Genomic DNA, 16,648 nt, shown 5'->3' with positions numbered 1-16,648 from the left:
GGAGAGCCACGGCTGCGCTGGCTGCTCGCTCACCTTTGGGCCAGTGGTCTGCAAGGAGCTGAGTTCATGCCTCACTGTCCTACTTCTGCCATGTTGCTACAAGAACTCAGCCAAGCAATCATGGCGAGGTTGAGCAGACATGGTGGGGGAGCTGATTCTAGTGATAGTTTAAAAATGTTTAACCAATTTGAAACCATCAGGTTGTGCATATCGAACCTGAGCTGGAATCGCTGGTGTCAATGGGAGTTTTGCCATTGACTTCAACAGGAGCAGGGCATAGCCGATGTAACTGTAGCACCCTCGTGGCCAAGATGGAGTCTGCTGTGCAGGGTGCTCTGACCAAGAGAAGGCGTGTGCAGAAACGCAGCAGGGAAAGTCCCTTCCACCCCAGGAGCACCTGTTCCAAACCCCCCCAGAGTGAACACACAGGCAAAGTACAATGAATATAGGAGGGGGAAATGTTTATTTACAGAGGTATGATAGGAGAAAAACAACAGGGGGGAATATAGGGGAGCGGTAAAATGGGATTGCATTCAACTCAAGGCCCCCACAGACCTAGTGGTACCACAGTCTGAAAGGACAGGCACCGAGCAATGTGGCTGCACACTGAGTTCAAGCATCCTGGGCAAAGTTCGAGTCCAGTGGTGAGTCTTGGGTGCTCCTGGTCATCTTCAGCGCCAGTAAAATGCCCCCAACAAACCCCTCAGTGCCCTCTTCCACCGCTCTCTGCAAAGCCACACAGAGCGACCACCTCCCGCCTTATTCCCAATGCAAAGTCACCAGCCCCAGTACTGACAGCCCCGTGCAGCTTTGGGCAGCAGTGATACTGGGTTCAGCTCTGGTCTGTCCTTCACAGGTGATTCCTCCCTGGCACAGTGCTCCCCCTAGCGCCTGTCCTGGGGTGTCCCCAATCGGCCGCTCTGTCCCTCCCAAGCCTCAGGCAGGTTCTTGACTTCTTCACTCTGTGAGGGCCTGCTTGCTGCACCCCTTCCGTCTGCAGCTCCAGACACACACATCCTGTTGCTCTCTCTCTCCCTCTCTCTCTCTCTCTGCTCCCCCAACAGCACTTCCCTCCTCAGGAAAAATATTTAAAGGGGCCCTGCTCTCGCTAAACCCCAAAGGGGTTACCCTAATTTAGGTGACTGTGCACTGTAGCATCAGTAGCCCTTCTCCGGCCCTATCTTCTCCATCAGACTGTTTGGGCAAATCATTTGATGAATATTGTTTTCAATTATATTGTAAGCGCTTGGCGGCAGGGACTATAGCGTCCTGTGTGTTTGTACAATACAGCACAATGGAGCCTCCATCCTGACGGGGGCTTTTGGCCATGCACATTGCAAAAAATCAATAACAGCAATTCTGCAGCTAGAAAAGTTAATTGTAAATGAGCATGGGATGCTTTAGTACCATGCAGGTTGATTGGCTAGTACTATAATGTAGTATCTGTCTGGCTTGGTATGTGGCCTCAGACGCCTGTCTTTAAACACTGCTAGCAGATTTGCTAGACACATCCAGCAATAGCCAATGCTTGCTTAAGTGGTTGCCATAATGCATCAACACAATGCTATACTTAATAACCTAATGCTGTTTTGTTGGTCTGCAGAAACGAGTGCTACTCATGCTCCCTGAACACTGTTGTCTGCCAATCTGTGAGCAAGAGCCCCTCAAGGCCAAGATAACAGTGGGCCCGTTTACCCGAAAGCCATGTGCTGCATTATGAAATGGGAGGGCGTAGAAATGAATGGCGGATCCTGCCACATTCATGGCTCTGGGGATTCCTTTCACTTGTATCTGTAGGGTGAGAACTGAAAACTCTGCACCTCCCTTCAGCTGCCCAAGCCCACCCACCCCACCTGAGGGAATGCATCGCCTACAATTTCCTAGCAGCTCAGGCAGTCATCCCCACTGATTTCAAGGAGATTGCTTGTGTAACCCACACACCTTCTGGCACAGAGAGAGAGAGAGAGAGTAAGAGAGAGAGAGAGAGAGAGAGAGAAAATGAGTCTGCTCTACAGCCATAGCTAACAGCCAGCTGGCTTTTAGCTCATGTGGCAGAGGTCTCGGTTTAGTGCTCTGACACATCGTTGGCAGGCACAAAGATGGCTTAGCGTTTACATTGTTTTCTGAGTTGGGTGAGCTGCTGTTCTTTTGTTGGTCTGGGCCTTGTTTCCATTTCTCATTGGGATTTATCAGGGGAGTGGGCAGACACATTGCGCTTGCCATAAATTTCGTTTATTAAACGTTGCTGAAGGTGCCCCGAGGTCTGTGGCCATGTGTGCCAACAAATAGAAATTGTTATTCCGATGGTTATTATTAGTAATAGTCATTTTTATAGCGATACATCAAGCATCCAGATGCCTTTCCATCTTCTAAACTCTGCAATGCCAACGCAAATCTATTATGCAGACAGATGAGTCCAGCTACTGCCTTCTATACTATGTAAGCAGAACAATTGCAGCGATAGTTAAAAAATTAAAAGATGAATGAAGGAGAGGGTCATAGTTCAATAACAATGAATTGAGTAGGGCATAAAAAGACAACAGATTAGAGAAGGTAACATTTTAGTTTAAGAGTTCCATCATTATTAATTCATTTGGTGTTCATTATGATAATACCAATCATTTGAAATTCATTTGGTGTTTAGGTGGATGTCATCTCGACTTCTATAGGAATTCCAATATAATTCAGCATTAATGTGCTATTAAAAATTGTCACCAGCTACTACCTTCATTACACCACTGGCATAAAATAGTCTTGCTTTTTTTGTTCTTTTAAATCAACTGCCAGTGTTTATTTTGCTTTTATCTTTATTAGGGCTTTAAAATGTAATGTTTCTGATTAAAAATGCTCCTTATGCTCCATTAGTGCTGGTGTCTTTGACAGTATCAAAAATATGCAAATAAAGGGTTTTTAATGGTGATTTTTCATTTTGTTACTGTCATTTGACTGAAAAACAGCTAAAGATGTTTCAGCTTATCACTTACAACAGTGAAGTTAGTGCGCTGATATTTATGCTCAGTGCAGATGACACAGAAGCAAATATGTATGAAAGACCATCTGTACTATGTTGATTCCTTTCTTATGGGCACAATAGATGTTTTTCCAACTCATTTACGGGAGCAAAACTACATTGGGAAGAAAAAAATGCCATTTTTCTAGGAATGGGAGGGCATGCTTTGACAGATTTTTTTTTAACGTTGTCGGTTCACAATTCAGCCTTCGGCTGAAATTTTTTTCGGTTTATATTCTAGTATAAAGGGAACTAGTCGCACCCCTTAACACTTTAGAAAAGATTCTTGCAGCCTTTTCCTTAAGAAGCTCTCCCACCTTTGTTGGTTACAGCTGCGCTCTGAGACGGAACATTTTCAGGCGACAGCGGCGCCTCGCCTTTCTCCCAGGAAATGCTCTTCGCTTTCTCCTGAGATAGAAACCGTTTAAAAAAATTGCTGGTTCGCTTCTCTCACTTTCATCCCAAAAATGTTGCGAGCCTGGTAAATAATACACGGACATTCTAAGGCCACAAGGAGGCCCCCACCAAAGTGGTAGCAACAACAGCACCCACTGGACTCAAAACACCGGGGACAACGGCTGCAATGAGCGACTGGAGGGTAAAGAAAGCTGGCATAGGGTCAGCACTGGCCTCAGTCGCTCATCCTCACCCACCCAAGGGTGCCACATGGGACAGGGGCTCCCAACTCCTGGTGCAGAGAGAAAGCCAAAGCAGTTTGGCCTCCCCACCCTCCAGAACCACCCCAGGATCCAGTACCTGGACCCAGAAGTTCATTCTCTCCTCTGAGGATCTCTTCCTACCAGCTACGAGTGTTCGTTCTAGAACTCAGGCATTAGCTGCAGTGAAGATGGTGCAGGCTTGCTGGGAGCAAGGGGTTGTTATAGTTGGACCTCGCAGGACTTACTTTTACCGTATTACTTTCTCTTTTAATTAGAACATTTTAATGCAAAAAAAAACCTACATTAAAAGAACATTATAATGTCAAGCACCTGAAAGTTAGAAAATGCTTCCTTTACACTTGCCCATGGACCTTCCTTCTATTTATGAATTACAGACCCGTTTTTTTAATGACAGAGTCGCAGCTCATTATTGCCACAGGACCCCTGCCTCAGGCAGTGCACAGCATGAGGGCACCTAGGGGCTGGGACAACTGTAAGTCTGGCATTGCCTATCTTTCAGGTGCTTGACTCTGCAACCTAAATAGCATTCCTTACATTTTAAAAAAAGATGGTAAATTCAATTTAAACTCCAGATTAACTGAGATGCAAGTGTTAAGGTTTACACTCTGTATCAGCAGCGACACTAAATGGCCCGGGGTCCTCTTCCTCTCAGCCACGTGACTGCACACCAGTTATAGACCTTCCCTGGCAGACCATACTCAACTTTACTCCGCTCCTTAGCTGCAGAAGAGCCTTGTTGTCAGGACCACCGTGCACCTGCAGCTGCCACTGACTGCAGTGGAAGTTGCTGGTGCTCAGTGCTGGTCAGGTGGGATTCTTCAAACAAAGCCAGAACGGCGACTCGCTGAAAAGTAGATGGTAGGTGGGGCATGCTGTGCAGCTGGAACTAATCTCAATGAGGCAATAAAAAAACTCTTCTTTCAAAGCTCTCAGAGCACTGTCTAAGGGTAAGAGTGAATCGTACAAGCCTCACTTTACTAACGGGGAAATTCGGACATGAAGAATTTAAATAATTTGACCCAAACCATGCAGTGAGCCAGTGGAAGGCCCTGATGTCTGCTCCTGAGGGCTAATACGGCCTTTCTTAATGGGGCCCTCTCATTAATCTTAATGGGGCAGCAGTTGGCTTTCATTTTAAAAAGTAGCGCTCTAGCTATTCAGGTTGCATAGAGAAACCCTTCAATGCATAAAGCAAGTATCTCCAGCGCAGAAACGGCTGCCTCCTTTTGCAGAAAGCCTGAAGAAACAGCTCCGAGGTGTGAACTGCCCCATTCATTTCCATGGGTACCAACTCAGAGGACAGCGGTGACACCTAAAATGTCCATACTGCTCATTATTCCGCTGCTTGTCAAAGCACATAGGAAAGGAAAGCTGGTTCCTAGTAGGAAGAAATGCAACGGCGAGCATGGAAGATGCACACAGGAAGCCAGACAAGGCATGATGGGTTTCAGATTTGAAGCTCCTCCCCGCCTTCAGGCAATATTGATCAAAGGCACTTCTGACCTACTGTATTAGCATAACACTGCCTTTGGTATGCGCCCAGCTGCACTACTGGGCAAGCTAAGTACTATCTCACCACACGGCTGTTCCTCCGCAGCCTCAAAGCAGGAGTCTCTCCAGAAAATGGGTTAAACAACTATAAAGGGAGAAGTTGATTAACTTTATGGAAACCAGAGACAGCCAAAACCCACTATACCACACACGACTCTAACTATATCACATTAAACACACGTGCACCTGAAATGAAAAAAAGGGAGGTCTCTGCCACCGCAGAGGTGAAGTAAGGTCTCACCTTGGGCTCAGAGGGAGTGGGTCAGGGAGGGTGTGAGCTAAAGGGATCCTGCTGACATGGGAACGACCACAACTGATGCTGCCCAACATGGAACTCGGCCTGTCCTTTAGAAACACAGAGGACGGGAAACAGCATCCCTGCCATGCTCAAGAAAATCTGCCCTGTGGCACCTGATGTGGCTCATTTAGTCTATGCCTCAAAGGATATGTGAAACAAGCTCCTCCTACGTGGCTCAGTCAATACCAAACAGGGCAGATTCTCCTGTCGCTCATCCAGGCATAACCTCTCTGATTTACATGGGAGACTAGGAAGGCCCTTCATAGAGGAATTTTCCACTTAATTAAAAGCATGGGATGAATATGAATACTTCAGATTAGCAGAACCTGGCAGTTTTTACTAGCTTGTCATTTCTTAAGGATTCCTATTAAGTCAAACACATGGCAAAGATTAAAGAGTTTATTAATGTTATTAGAGCTGAGATAAAATGCCATGCCTGGCAGGGTCGCTCCTCTCCCCATTTAATGAAAACATTTTCATCACGCTCTGCATCTATTATACCAAAGCTTCATTTCAGAGGTTCTATGATGATTTCATTTTAATTAGAAGAGCTGTACCGACCACCTGCAAGTAATATAGTTAAAATGCCTTATGGAGCCTTTCGCCTCACCCCCCCCAGCAGGTAAATGTTCTTCCAGTTGTATTTGTGGAGAGCAAAAGAGAGTGAGTGAGTGGTGTCGTGCCAGTCAGGGGAAATTTTAGAGGCGCTGTGTTAACTGCATGTAGGTTTTCCAGGCTGATGTGCTCCAGTCACCGAGTCGTGCGTCTCTTTCGCTACCTCGTCCCCATCCCATCAACCCCTCCCCTGCCCAGTATTCTTTCTGACAATTGGACCAATGTATAAGTGAAATCCAGCTTGCCAGCTCAGGACAAGGGTGTGGGGCTGCTGTGCGGGCTCCAACCTGCTGCCATACTTGTTGCATGGGGTACAGAGACCATTGGAACAATGAACCGGTGGATCCATGGCTCATCCCCTTCCTGCCCTCATTGCAGCTGATTCAAAGCCCTCTCAAATCAATGGAAAGTCCCCACTGACTTTAATGGACTTTGGGGGGGGGGGCCCCACCAGAAACCCATTTCTAAAGTGCATAGGAACCCCTGTGAGTCTGCTCCACCAGCAGACTCCCAGTGCAGCTCTTCCATGAGACTCAAGTGGCACAGAGGACTTTGCCCTGGTCTGCACATCATGTGAATTTCACCCAGAACAAATAAAGAATGTCATCCCTCTCCAAGAGGAGCCCCTGTCAGGGCCTTGCAGGTCAGCTTCCCATTAGAAGAGAAATCGGTGAGGTGGCATCTAGGAATTAGCGCAACTTCTTTTATTGTCACTTTCCACCAGTTCTGGAACAGAAGGGGTCACAGTTAATGTGCAGGCAAGCCTCTCTGACAGGAATCTCAGCCCAAGCACCAACGCTCACTTCTGCAGAAGCATCTCCGCCTCAAGGTTTGACTCAGTTTAGCAAGATTCAGGCAGAACGCTCGCACGGCTTGACACAGCTGCACCAGGAAAGATTTCAACAAAGATCAAAAACTTGCCCACCTGCTAAGAAAAAAGCTCTTGCAGGATTATGTGCAACAGTGCCTCTGAGGACTCCTGCGGTAACAATAACAAACAAATTAAGAACTAATTAAGGGGAGGGGGAGGAGAAAACACAATTAAGAGACTAGTTCAGTTTAAAAAAAAAAAAGGTCCATGATGCCCTTGGCTGGGAAGTGCTGTTTTCCAGGCATCTCTGATAAGTATTTTTTTAAAATGACATAAAACAAGAATCCAAATATATTCTTGCTGTAACACCATTGGCTTCACTGTGCTTACACCAAGGGTGAATATGGCCCATGAGATTCAGTGCTGCAGTAGTTCCAAGCAGCACTGTGTTGTTTCATTTGCCAGGAAAAAATGGGGAAATGATTACATTTAGACAGAGCAATGACTGAGCTACATTTACCAAAAAAAGAAGCAAACAAACTTGAATTGTGTCTTCCAGCTCTAGACCTTATAATTACATTCGCAATGCAAGCAGCACCGAAGTGTGCTTTTTTTAAAAAAACCCACATTTCTAGTAACCTGATTTAATTTGTTAATTTATTCACAAAAAGAAAAGGAGGACTTGTGGCACCTTAGACACTAACAAATTTATTTGAGCATAAGCTTTCGTGAGCTACAGCTCACTTCATTGGATGCATTCAGTGGAAAATACAGTGGGGAGATTCACATACACAGAGAACGTGAAACAATGGGTGTTACCATACACACTGTAACGAGAGTGATCACTTAAGATGAGCTATTACCAACAGGAGAGCGGGAGGAGTGGAGGGGAGGAAGAAAACCTTTTGTAGTGATAATCAAGGTGGGCCATTTCCAGCAGTTGACAAGAAAGTCTGAGGAACAGTGGGGGATGGAGGGGGATAAACATGGGGAAATAGTTTTACTTTGTGTAATGACCCATCCACTCCCAGTCTCTATTCAAGCCTAAGTTAATTGTATCCAGTTTGCAAATTAATTCCAATTCAGCAGTTTCTCATTGGAGTCTGTTTTTGAAGTCTTTTTGTTGTAATATTGCGACTTTTAGGTCTGTAATTGAGTGACCAGAGAGATTGAAGTGTTCTCCAACTGGTTTATGAATGTCCCTACTCTACTTGCGCTATATTGATGACATCTTCAATCATCTGGACCCATGGAAAAGAAGCCCTTGAGGAATTCCACCATGACTAACACGGCTGCTACTCTGAACCCCTTAATTTATTCAGTAACTCGATGTATTGTTAATTTATTTTTGCGAATAAGACATTGTCACTTTAAATACTAACATTCAGATTTTTTTAGAATGCTTCTGCCAGCCAGTGTCTGTGTGACCTACCAGAGCCTGTTTTGTATTGTACGAGCATTTAAACCTTTATTACCATTAAACAATGTAACTCCATACAGTTTGCAACTTCATCTCTACTACCCTCCAAGACTACACTTTGAAAATATACCTTTAAGAGCTGAAGAGCAGATATAAAATCATCACTTGTTGCCGAGCAATAGCCATACCATCACTTATGGTAGGTTTAGCCTAAACACAAATGTAAAATCAGTAATGAGTATAGCCACGTCATGGCTTCCATTCCTGGGGGTATTGTTTGCCTTTGATTAATGGTTTCATACTTCTTTAATTTTTTTGTCCAATCTTAGAGACATTAACAGAACTCAAATATAAAAACCCCTGGCCAATAAACTAATGTCTAATTTTCAGAAGCAATGAAATTATTGGTGCCCTGTTATGACACTGAGGGTAACTCAAATGCAAGTCAAGGTCATCAGCATGAATGCACATTGAGGCTGAAGCTAAATTAATGCTGCCTCAGCATTTCAGGATTCAGACTTTTTTAAAAAAATCCATCCTTCTTTCTTGCAATAAATGATAGATTAGCAGGAGAAAATAAGATTATATTTGGCGTGCCTTGAGGACTTCCTGAGGCTGTTCCAAAACCCAAGAAAGGCCCTACAGCCAAAAAAAAGTCATCTCTCAGAGCTTCCTATTACTAGACTGTACTGCAACAAATAACCTTTATGATTTGCATATGTTTCTGTGGCTGTACATTTACATTACTGTAACCCCGCTAACACGCTGATTGCTAAGAAGCGATTTGAAGCTATGCTCCTGGCTTTGCTTTGCTGGTTGTATTTGGTGGCCAGCTACTTTCTGCTTTCAAAACTGTGGCAAGCCAACGTGCTAACAGAAATTCATTAGCCCTAGCTTTGACTGACAGCTGACAGGGGAGACAGTCCTGTACGTCGTGTCCACGATGCCATAGCTGTAGGCACACAACTCATTCATAAAAGCTGGTGACAGAGCTTGCAATCAAGAAGAATTAGAATATCAGCCAGCACAGAGGCTGAACATGCAAGACAGTCAAGCCTGCCAGCAACCTTCATTCAATTTCTGGCAATGATGGTTGGCTTGGCAAACACAATGGTAACGAGATAAACTGAAATAGCAGGCAACAAGGTTGCTCTTTGAAGTAATTATCCTGTTGGGAACCAAGAGACAAAATTGAAAAGGTTTTTCAGGGACAAGATGTGGCTGCACATGGGGGACAACTTACATTCCTGAACCCAACTCGTTGGCCCAAAGTTTGCAAAAGGGAGCGAGCTGAGCTAATGGAGGGAGCCTGCAACATGGATAAAGTTGTTAAAATAGACACACAAGAGTGGGGCGTGTGGAGTATCATTGAGGAGACAAGCATACACCACTTTGCTAGATTCCAGCTTTGCTCAGCATTCAGAGGGAGTGTGTGATGTGCCCAGAGTTTTTGCTTGCTCGCTGCTTACAGAAACAGAGAGAGAGAGAGAGAGTGTGTGTGTGACCCGCAAAGACATGAATGTACATCAAGCAAGGTTGGGGTTTTTTGTTAACTGTAGAGTAGAGGCACCAAAAGTGGTATCTCCCCTTTGCTGCAAGCTGGAAGACCACAGCTTCACTCACACACACAACGTACTAGTCATGCAGGATAAGGAGTTTTTTTTAAACACCCAGTATTCTTTTGTTGCCCTCATGGCAGGAGGTCAGACTTCCTGTACTTCTAAAGTAGTTTCATGCTCTGCAGAGGTGACTATCGTCCACTATTGATATGCTATCCAGCATACCGATCTGTATATGTGTCATGGCAGACACTTATGATGCAGATATTTAAAAATCAATAAAAAAAATCTTTTTAATAGGGCAAGGGGGAGGAAATGGGAGAGCCTCCCAGAGCAGTGGGAGATATGGGGTTCAATGATGTATTGCAAAATCTTGCAGTCAGAAACTACAAGTTACCTAGTGAGCAGGATTTTGAGACACAGTCTCTAACACCACAAGGATCCATCATGATCATCTAGTCTCACCTCCTGCATAGTAAGGGCCGCAGAACCTCACCCACCCACTGCTGTAATAGAACCATGGCCTGTGGCTGAGTTACTCAAGTCCTCAAATCATGCTTGAAAGCAGAGGTTCCCAAAGTGTTGTCTGTGGACCACCAGTGGTCCGCAAGCTCCATTCAGGAGGTCCGCAAGCTCCATTCAAGTGGTCCGCAGATAGTTCTCTCTAAGGTACCCTGGGCAGCGGCACATGAGAGAATGAAGGGCCACCCACCAGGCGTGTCTCCACTAATTAGGTGCCCGGACCCTGGAGAAGACGTACATGTAAGGTGAGGTGGTGGCCTTGGTGGTAGATGGGAGGGGGCAGTGGGATGAGAAGATAGGGTGGGGGGAATTTGGGATGTGCAGCACTGCGGTGGCCAGAGAAAGGGGCGACTTTCCCCAGCTCCAGGGCTTCAGCTGCTGGGGAGAAATGGGCCTCCTTCCCAGCCCCAGCTCGGGGGCTCCCGTGGTGGGGGAGAGAGGGAGAAACCGCCCCCTCTCCTTCCCAGCCTCAGTTTGTGGGCTGCTGGGGCAGGGAAGAGTGGGAACATCCATCACATTAGAAAGGTAAGACTACTGATATTAAAATATGAGTTGTGCGCTTTTATTTGAAGAACAAAAACCATTAATAATTATTGTTTTTTTAACACAGCGCTTTTATCCAAAGCACTTTACAATAGTTAGCTAATGGTACAAACAACATTTAGAAAGTCATTAAGTGGTCCACCGAGACTCTCAGCAATTTTCAAGTGGTCCATGAAAAATAAGTTTGAGAACCACTGAAGACTTCAGGTTACAGCGAATCTACCATTTACACTAGTTTAAACGGGCAAGTGACTTGGGCCCCATGCTGCAGAGGTAGGCAAAAAACCTCTGCCAATCTGACCTTCCCAACCCCAAATGTGGCGATCAGTTAGACCCTGAGCATGGGAGCAAGACCCACCAGCCAGATGCCCGGGAAAGCATTCGTTGTAGTAACTCAGAGCCCTCCCCATCTCCATCTGTTGGACATTCTGGCTAATAGCAGTTGCCAATGGGCCACATGCCATTGTAGGCAGTCTCATCCTACCATCCCCTCCAGAAATGTATCAAGCTCAGTCTTGAAGCCTGTTAGGTTTTTTGCCCGCAGTGCTCCCCTTGGGAGGCTGTTCCAGAATGTCACTCTGCTGGTTAGAAATCTCCACTTGTTGATGGCCAGGTTATATCCATTTGGTTTTGTGCCAACACTGGTGCTTAACTAAAATAACTCCTCTCCCACCCTGTTGTTTATCCCTCTGCTGTATTTATACAGTGCAATCATGTCTCCCTACGCTTTAAAATTACACACACACACACACACACACACACACACAAAAGCAGAGAAAGTGAAATAAAAGGGATCCGTAATATGTAGCAAACAAATTCCCTTGGGACACTGAAGACTAAACATACACGTTTCTGGCATTTCCCTACTGGGACTTGTGACTCAAGTCTCAATTTGAGGTCTTAAGTGAAATTATTTTGAAGTAATAACAGTTCTCATCACACAACCTCCGTGAATAATCTGGCATGACTGGCAGGCTTCATTTTAAAAGGCCCAGAGCTAACGGTATAGCTAGAGTGCATCTCTCCTTGCTCCTTTGAGTGAGTACTTCTTCTGCACTGAGTTGGAGGTCATTAACTGGGCAAGATGTGGAGGGAAAAGTGCATGCTGCCACCTGCAGTATTGCTCTCAGTAGCTAAAACAGAGACTAGTTTTTGTGAGAATAATTCCTATCTGAAACCAGATATTATAGGGATAACAGTAACATGGTGGAATAGTAGTCATGACTGGACTACAGGTATTGAAGGGTATGTGCTGTTTAGGAAAGACAGAAATAAAGGCAAAGGTGGTGGAGTAGCATTGTATATCAATGATGAGGTAGACCGTAAAGAACTAAGAAGCAACGGAATGGATAAGACAGAGTCCGTCTGGGCAAAAATCACATTGGGGAAGAAAACTACTAGAGGCTCCCCTGGGATAGTTCTTGGGGTGTGCTATAGACCACCAGGATCTAATTTGGATATGGATAGAGACCTCTTCAATGTTTTTAATGAAGTAAATACTAATGGGAACTGTGTGATCATGGAAGACTTTAACTTCCCAGACATAGACTAGAGGACAAGTGCTAGACAAGGGATAGCTCAGTGGTTTGAGCATTGGCCTACTAAACCCAGGGTTGTGAGTTCAATCCTTGAGGGGGCCATTTAGGGATCTGGGGCAAAAATTGAGGATTGGTCCTGCTTTGAGCAGGGGGTTGAACTAGATGACCTCCTGAGGTCCCTTCTAACCCTGATATTCTATGATTCTAGTAATAATAATAGGGCTCAGATTTTCCTAGATGCAATAGCTGATGGATTCCTTCATCAAGTAGTTGCTGAACCAACAAGATGGGATGCCATTTTAGATTTGGTTTTGATGAGTAGTGAGGACATCATAGAAGAAATGATTGTAGGGGACAACCACGGCTCGAGTAATCATGAGCTAATTCAGTTGAAACTGAATGGAAGGCTAAACAAAAATAAATCTGTGACTAGGGTTTTTGATTTCAAAAGGGCTGGCTTTTAAAAATTAAGGAAATTAGTTAGGGAAGTGGATTGGATTTAAGAACTTATGGATCTAAAGGCAGAGGAGGCCTGGGATTACTTCAAGACAAAGCTGCAGAAACTATTGGAAGCCTGCATCTCAAGAAAGGGGAAAAAATTCACTGGCAGGAGTTGTAGACCAAGCTGGATAAGCAAGCATCTCAGAGAGGTGATTAAGAAAAAGCAGAAAGCATACAGGGAGTGGAAGATGGGAGGGATCAGCAAGGAAAGCTACCTTGTTGAGGTCAGAACATGTAGAGATAAAGTGAGAAAGGCTAAAAGTCATGTAGAGTTGGACCTTGTAAAGGGAATTAAAACCAATAGTAAAAGGTTCTATAGCCATATAAATAAGAAGAAAACAAAGAAAGAAGAAGTGGGACCGCTAAACACTGAGGATGGAGTGGAGGTTAAAGATAATCTAGGCATGGCCCAATATCTAAACAAATACTTTGCCTCAGTCTTTAATGAGGCTAATAAGGATCTTCAGGATAATGATAGCATGACAAATGGGAATGAGGATACGGAGGTAGATATTACCATATCCAAGACAGAAGCGAAACTCGAACAGCTTAATGGGACTAAATCGGGGGGCCCAGATAATCTTCATCCAAGAATATTAAAGGAATTGGCACATGAAATTGCAAGCCCATTAGCAAGAATTTTTAATGAATCTGTAAACTCAGGGGTTGTACCGTATGACTGGAGAGTTGCTAACAAAGTTCCTATTTTTAAGAAAGGGGAAAAAAGTGATCTGGGTAACTACAGGCCTGTTAGTTTGACATTTGTAGTATGCAAGGTCTTGGAAAAAATTTTGAAGGAGAAAGTAGTTAAGGACATTGAGGTCAATGGTAAATGGGACAAAGTACAACATGGCTTTACAAAAGGTAGATCATGCCAAACCAACCTGATCTCCTTCCTTGAGAAAGTAACAGATTTTTTAGAGAAAGGAAACACAGTGGATCTAATTTACCTAGATTTCAGTAAGGCGTTTGATATGGTGCCACATGGGGAATATTTAGTTAAATTGGCAAAGATGGGGATCAATATGAAAATTGAAAGGTGGATAAGGAATTGGTTAAAGGGGAGACTACAATGAGTCATACTGAAAGGTGAACTGTCAGGCTGGAGGGAGGTTACCAGTGGATTTCTTCAGGGATCAGTTTTGGGACCAATCTTATTTAATCTTTTTATTACTGACCTCAGCATAAAAAGTGGGAGTGTGCTAATAAAATTTGCAGATGACACAAAGCTGGGAGCTATTGCCAATTCAGAGAAGGACCAGGATATCATACAGGAAGATCTGGATGACCTTGTAAACTGGGTAATAGTAATAGGATGAAATTTAATAGTGAGAAGTATAAGGTCATGCATTTAGGGATTAATAACAAGAATTTTAGTTATAAGATGGGGACGCATCAATTGGAAGTAACGGAGAAGGAGAAGTACCTTGGAGTATTGGTTGACCACAGGATGACTATGAGCCACCAATATGATATGGTCGTGAAAAAAGCTAATGCGGTCTTGGGATGCATCAGGCGAAGAATTTCCAGTAGAGATAAGGAGGTTTTAGTACCATTATACAAGGCACTGGTGAGACCTCATCTGCAATACTGTGTGCAGTTATGGTCTCCCATGTTTAAGAAGGATGAATTCAAACTGGAACAGATACAGAGAAGGGCTACTAGGATGATCCAAGGAATGGAAAACCTGTCTTATGAAAAGGACTCAAGGAGCTTGGCTTGTTTAGCCTAACCAAAAGAAGGCTGAGGGAAGATATGATTGCTCTCTATAAATATATTAGAAGGATAAATACCAGGGAGGGAGAGGAATTATTTAAGCTCAGTAACAATGTGGACACAAGAACAAATGGATATAAACTGGCCATCAGGAAGTTTAGACTTGAAATTAGATGAAGGTTTCTAACCATCAGAGGAGTGAAGTTCTGGAACAGCCTTCCAAGGGAAACAGTGGGGGCAAAAGACCTATCTGGCTTCAAGATTAAGCTCAATAAGTTTATGGAGGAGATGGTATGATGGGATAACATGATTTTGGCAATTAATTGATCTTTAACTATTTATGGTAAATAGGCCCAATGGCCTGTGATGGGAAGTTAGATGGGGTGGGATATGAGTTACTACAGAGAATTCTTTCCTGGGTATCTGGCTGGTGAATCTTGCCCACATGCTGAGGGTTCAGCTGATCGCCATATTTGGGGTTGGGAAGGAATTTTCCCCCAGGGAAGATTGACAGAGGCCCTGGGGGTTTTTCACCTTCCTCTGCAGCATGGGGCATGGGTCACTTGCTAGAGGATTCTCTGCACCTTGAAGGCTTTAAACCACGATTTGAGGACTTCAATAACTCAGACATAAGTGAGAGGTTTATTGCAGGAGTGGCTGGGTGAAATTCTGTGGCTTGCATTGTGCAGGAGGCCAGAATAGATGATCATAATGGTCCCTTCTGACCTTAATGTCTATGAGCATTACACATGAAAATATCTGCCAGTGAAATAAATAGATAGACAAGAAGTTTAAAAAGAAGACCACCCTAGAATGCTAGATGGTAGCAGAGGACATGCAAAAATCCCAAATCTAGGACTGAACTTTGCATTTTCAGGCCACAAAGGTGGGCACACAAGATAGTAGGCCTGATTTTTCTACTCTATTATGTTGACCTTTGGCTGCTGTAAATCCATCACCATGAATGTATAGTTTGGGCCCCTGTTTCTGTGACTCTGTCCACACAACAGCTGAAACCGTTGTTAGCAACAATTGCATTTTAACAATTCTAATTTCAAGTCTAAACTTCCTGATGGCCAGTTTATATCCATTTGTTCTTGTGTCCACATTGGTACTGAGCTTTTCCCAAGCAGCATGAGCGGGGGCTTTGTTTCTGAGATCCAGCTTCTACCCCTATGATAGCAACGTTATAGTCACAGAATCCCAGGCAAACAATCGATGCTGGCACCATTCTAGGGAAAGACAGAAAGAAGATGGGGTGGGATCTGAGTTACGTAGGAAAGAATTTTCTATAGTATCTGGCTGGTGAATCTTGTCCATATGCTCAGGGTTTAGCTGATCGCCATTTTTGGGGTCGGGAAGGAATTTTCCTCCAGGGCAGATTGGAAGAGGCCCTGGAGGTTTTTCGCCTTCCTCTGTAGCATGGGGCACGGGTCACTTGCTGGAGGATTCTCTGCTCCTTGAAGTCTTTAAACCACGATTTGAGGACTTCAATAGCTCAGACATAGGTGAGAGGTTTTTCGCTGGAGTGGGTGGGTGAGATTCTGTGGCCTGCGTTGTGCAGGAGGTCGGACTAGACGATCATAATGGTCCCTTCTGACCTTAGTATCTATGAATCTATGAATCTAAGATGGGGACTGGTGCAGACTGGGCTAAGTGATGGGGAGGCCAGAGACTATATCATTTTTTGATGAGGTGACATTTGGGTGCTAAAAGTAATGGGGTTGATGTAACATACATAGACTTTTGTAAGGCCTTTGATTTGGTACCGCACAACATTTTGATTAAAAAACTAGACTAGCTATAAAATTTACTTGGCACATATTAAATGGATTACAATATGGCTAACTGATAAGTCTGAAAATGTAATTGTAAATGGGGACT

Source organism: Lepidochelys kempii, chromosome 11, assembly GCF_965140265.1.
Source record: "Lepidochelys kempii isolate rLepKem1 chromosome 11, rLepKem1.hap2, whole genome shotgun sequence".
Lineage (NCBI taxonomy): Eukaryota > Metazoa > Chordata > Testudines > Cheloniidae > Lepidochelys > Lepidochelys kempii.
The sequence above is the reverse complement of the archived record's forward strand: the minus strand, read 5'-3'. Positions refer to the sequence as shown.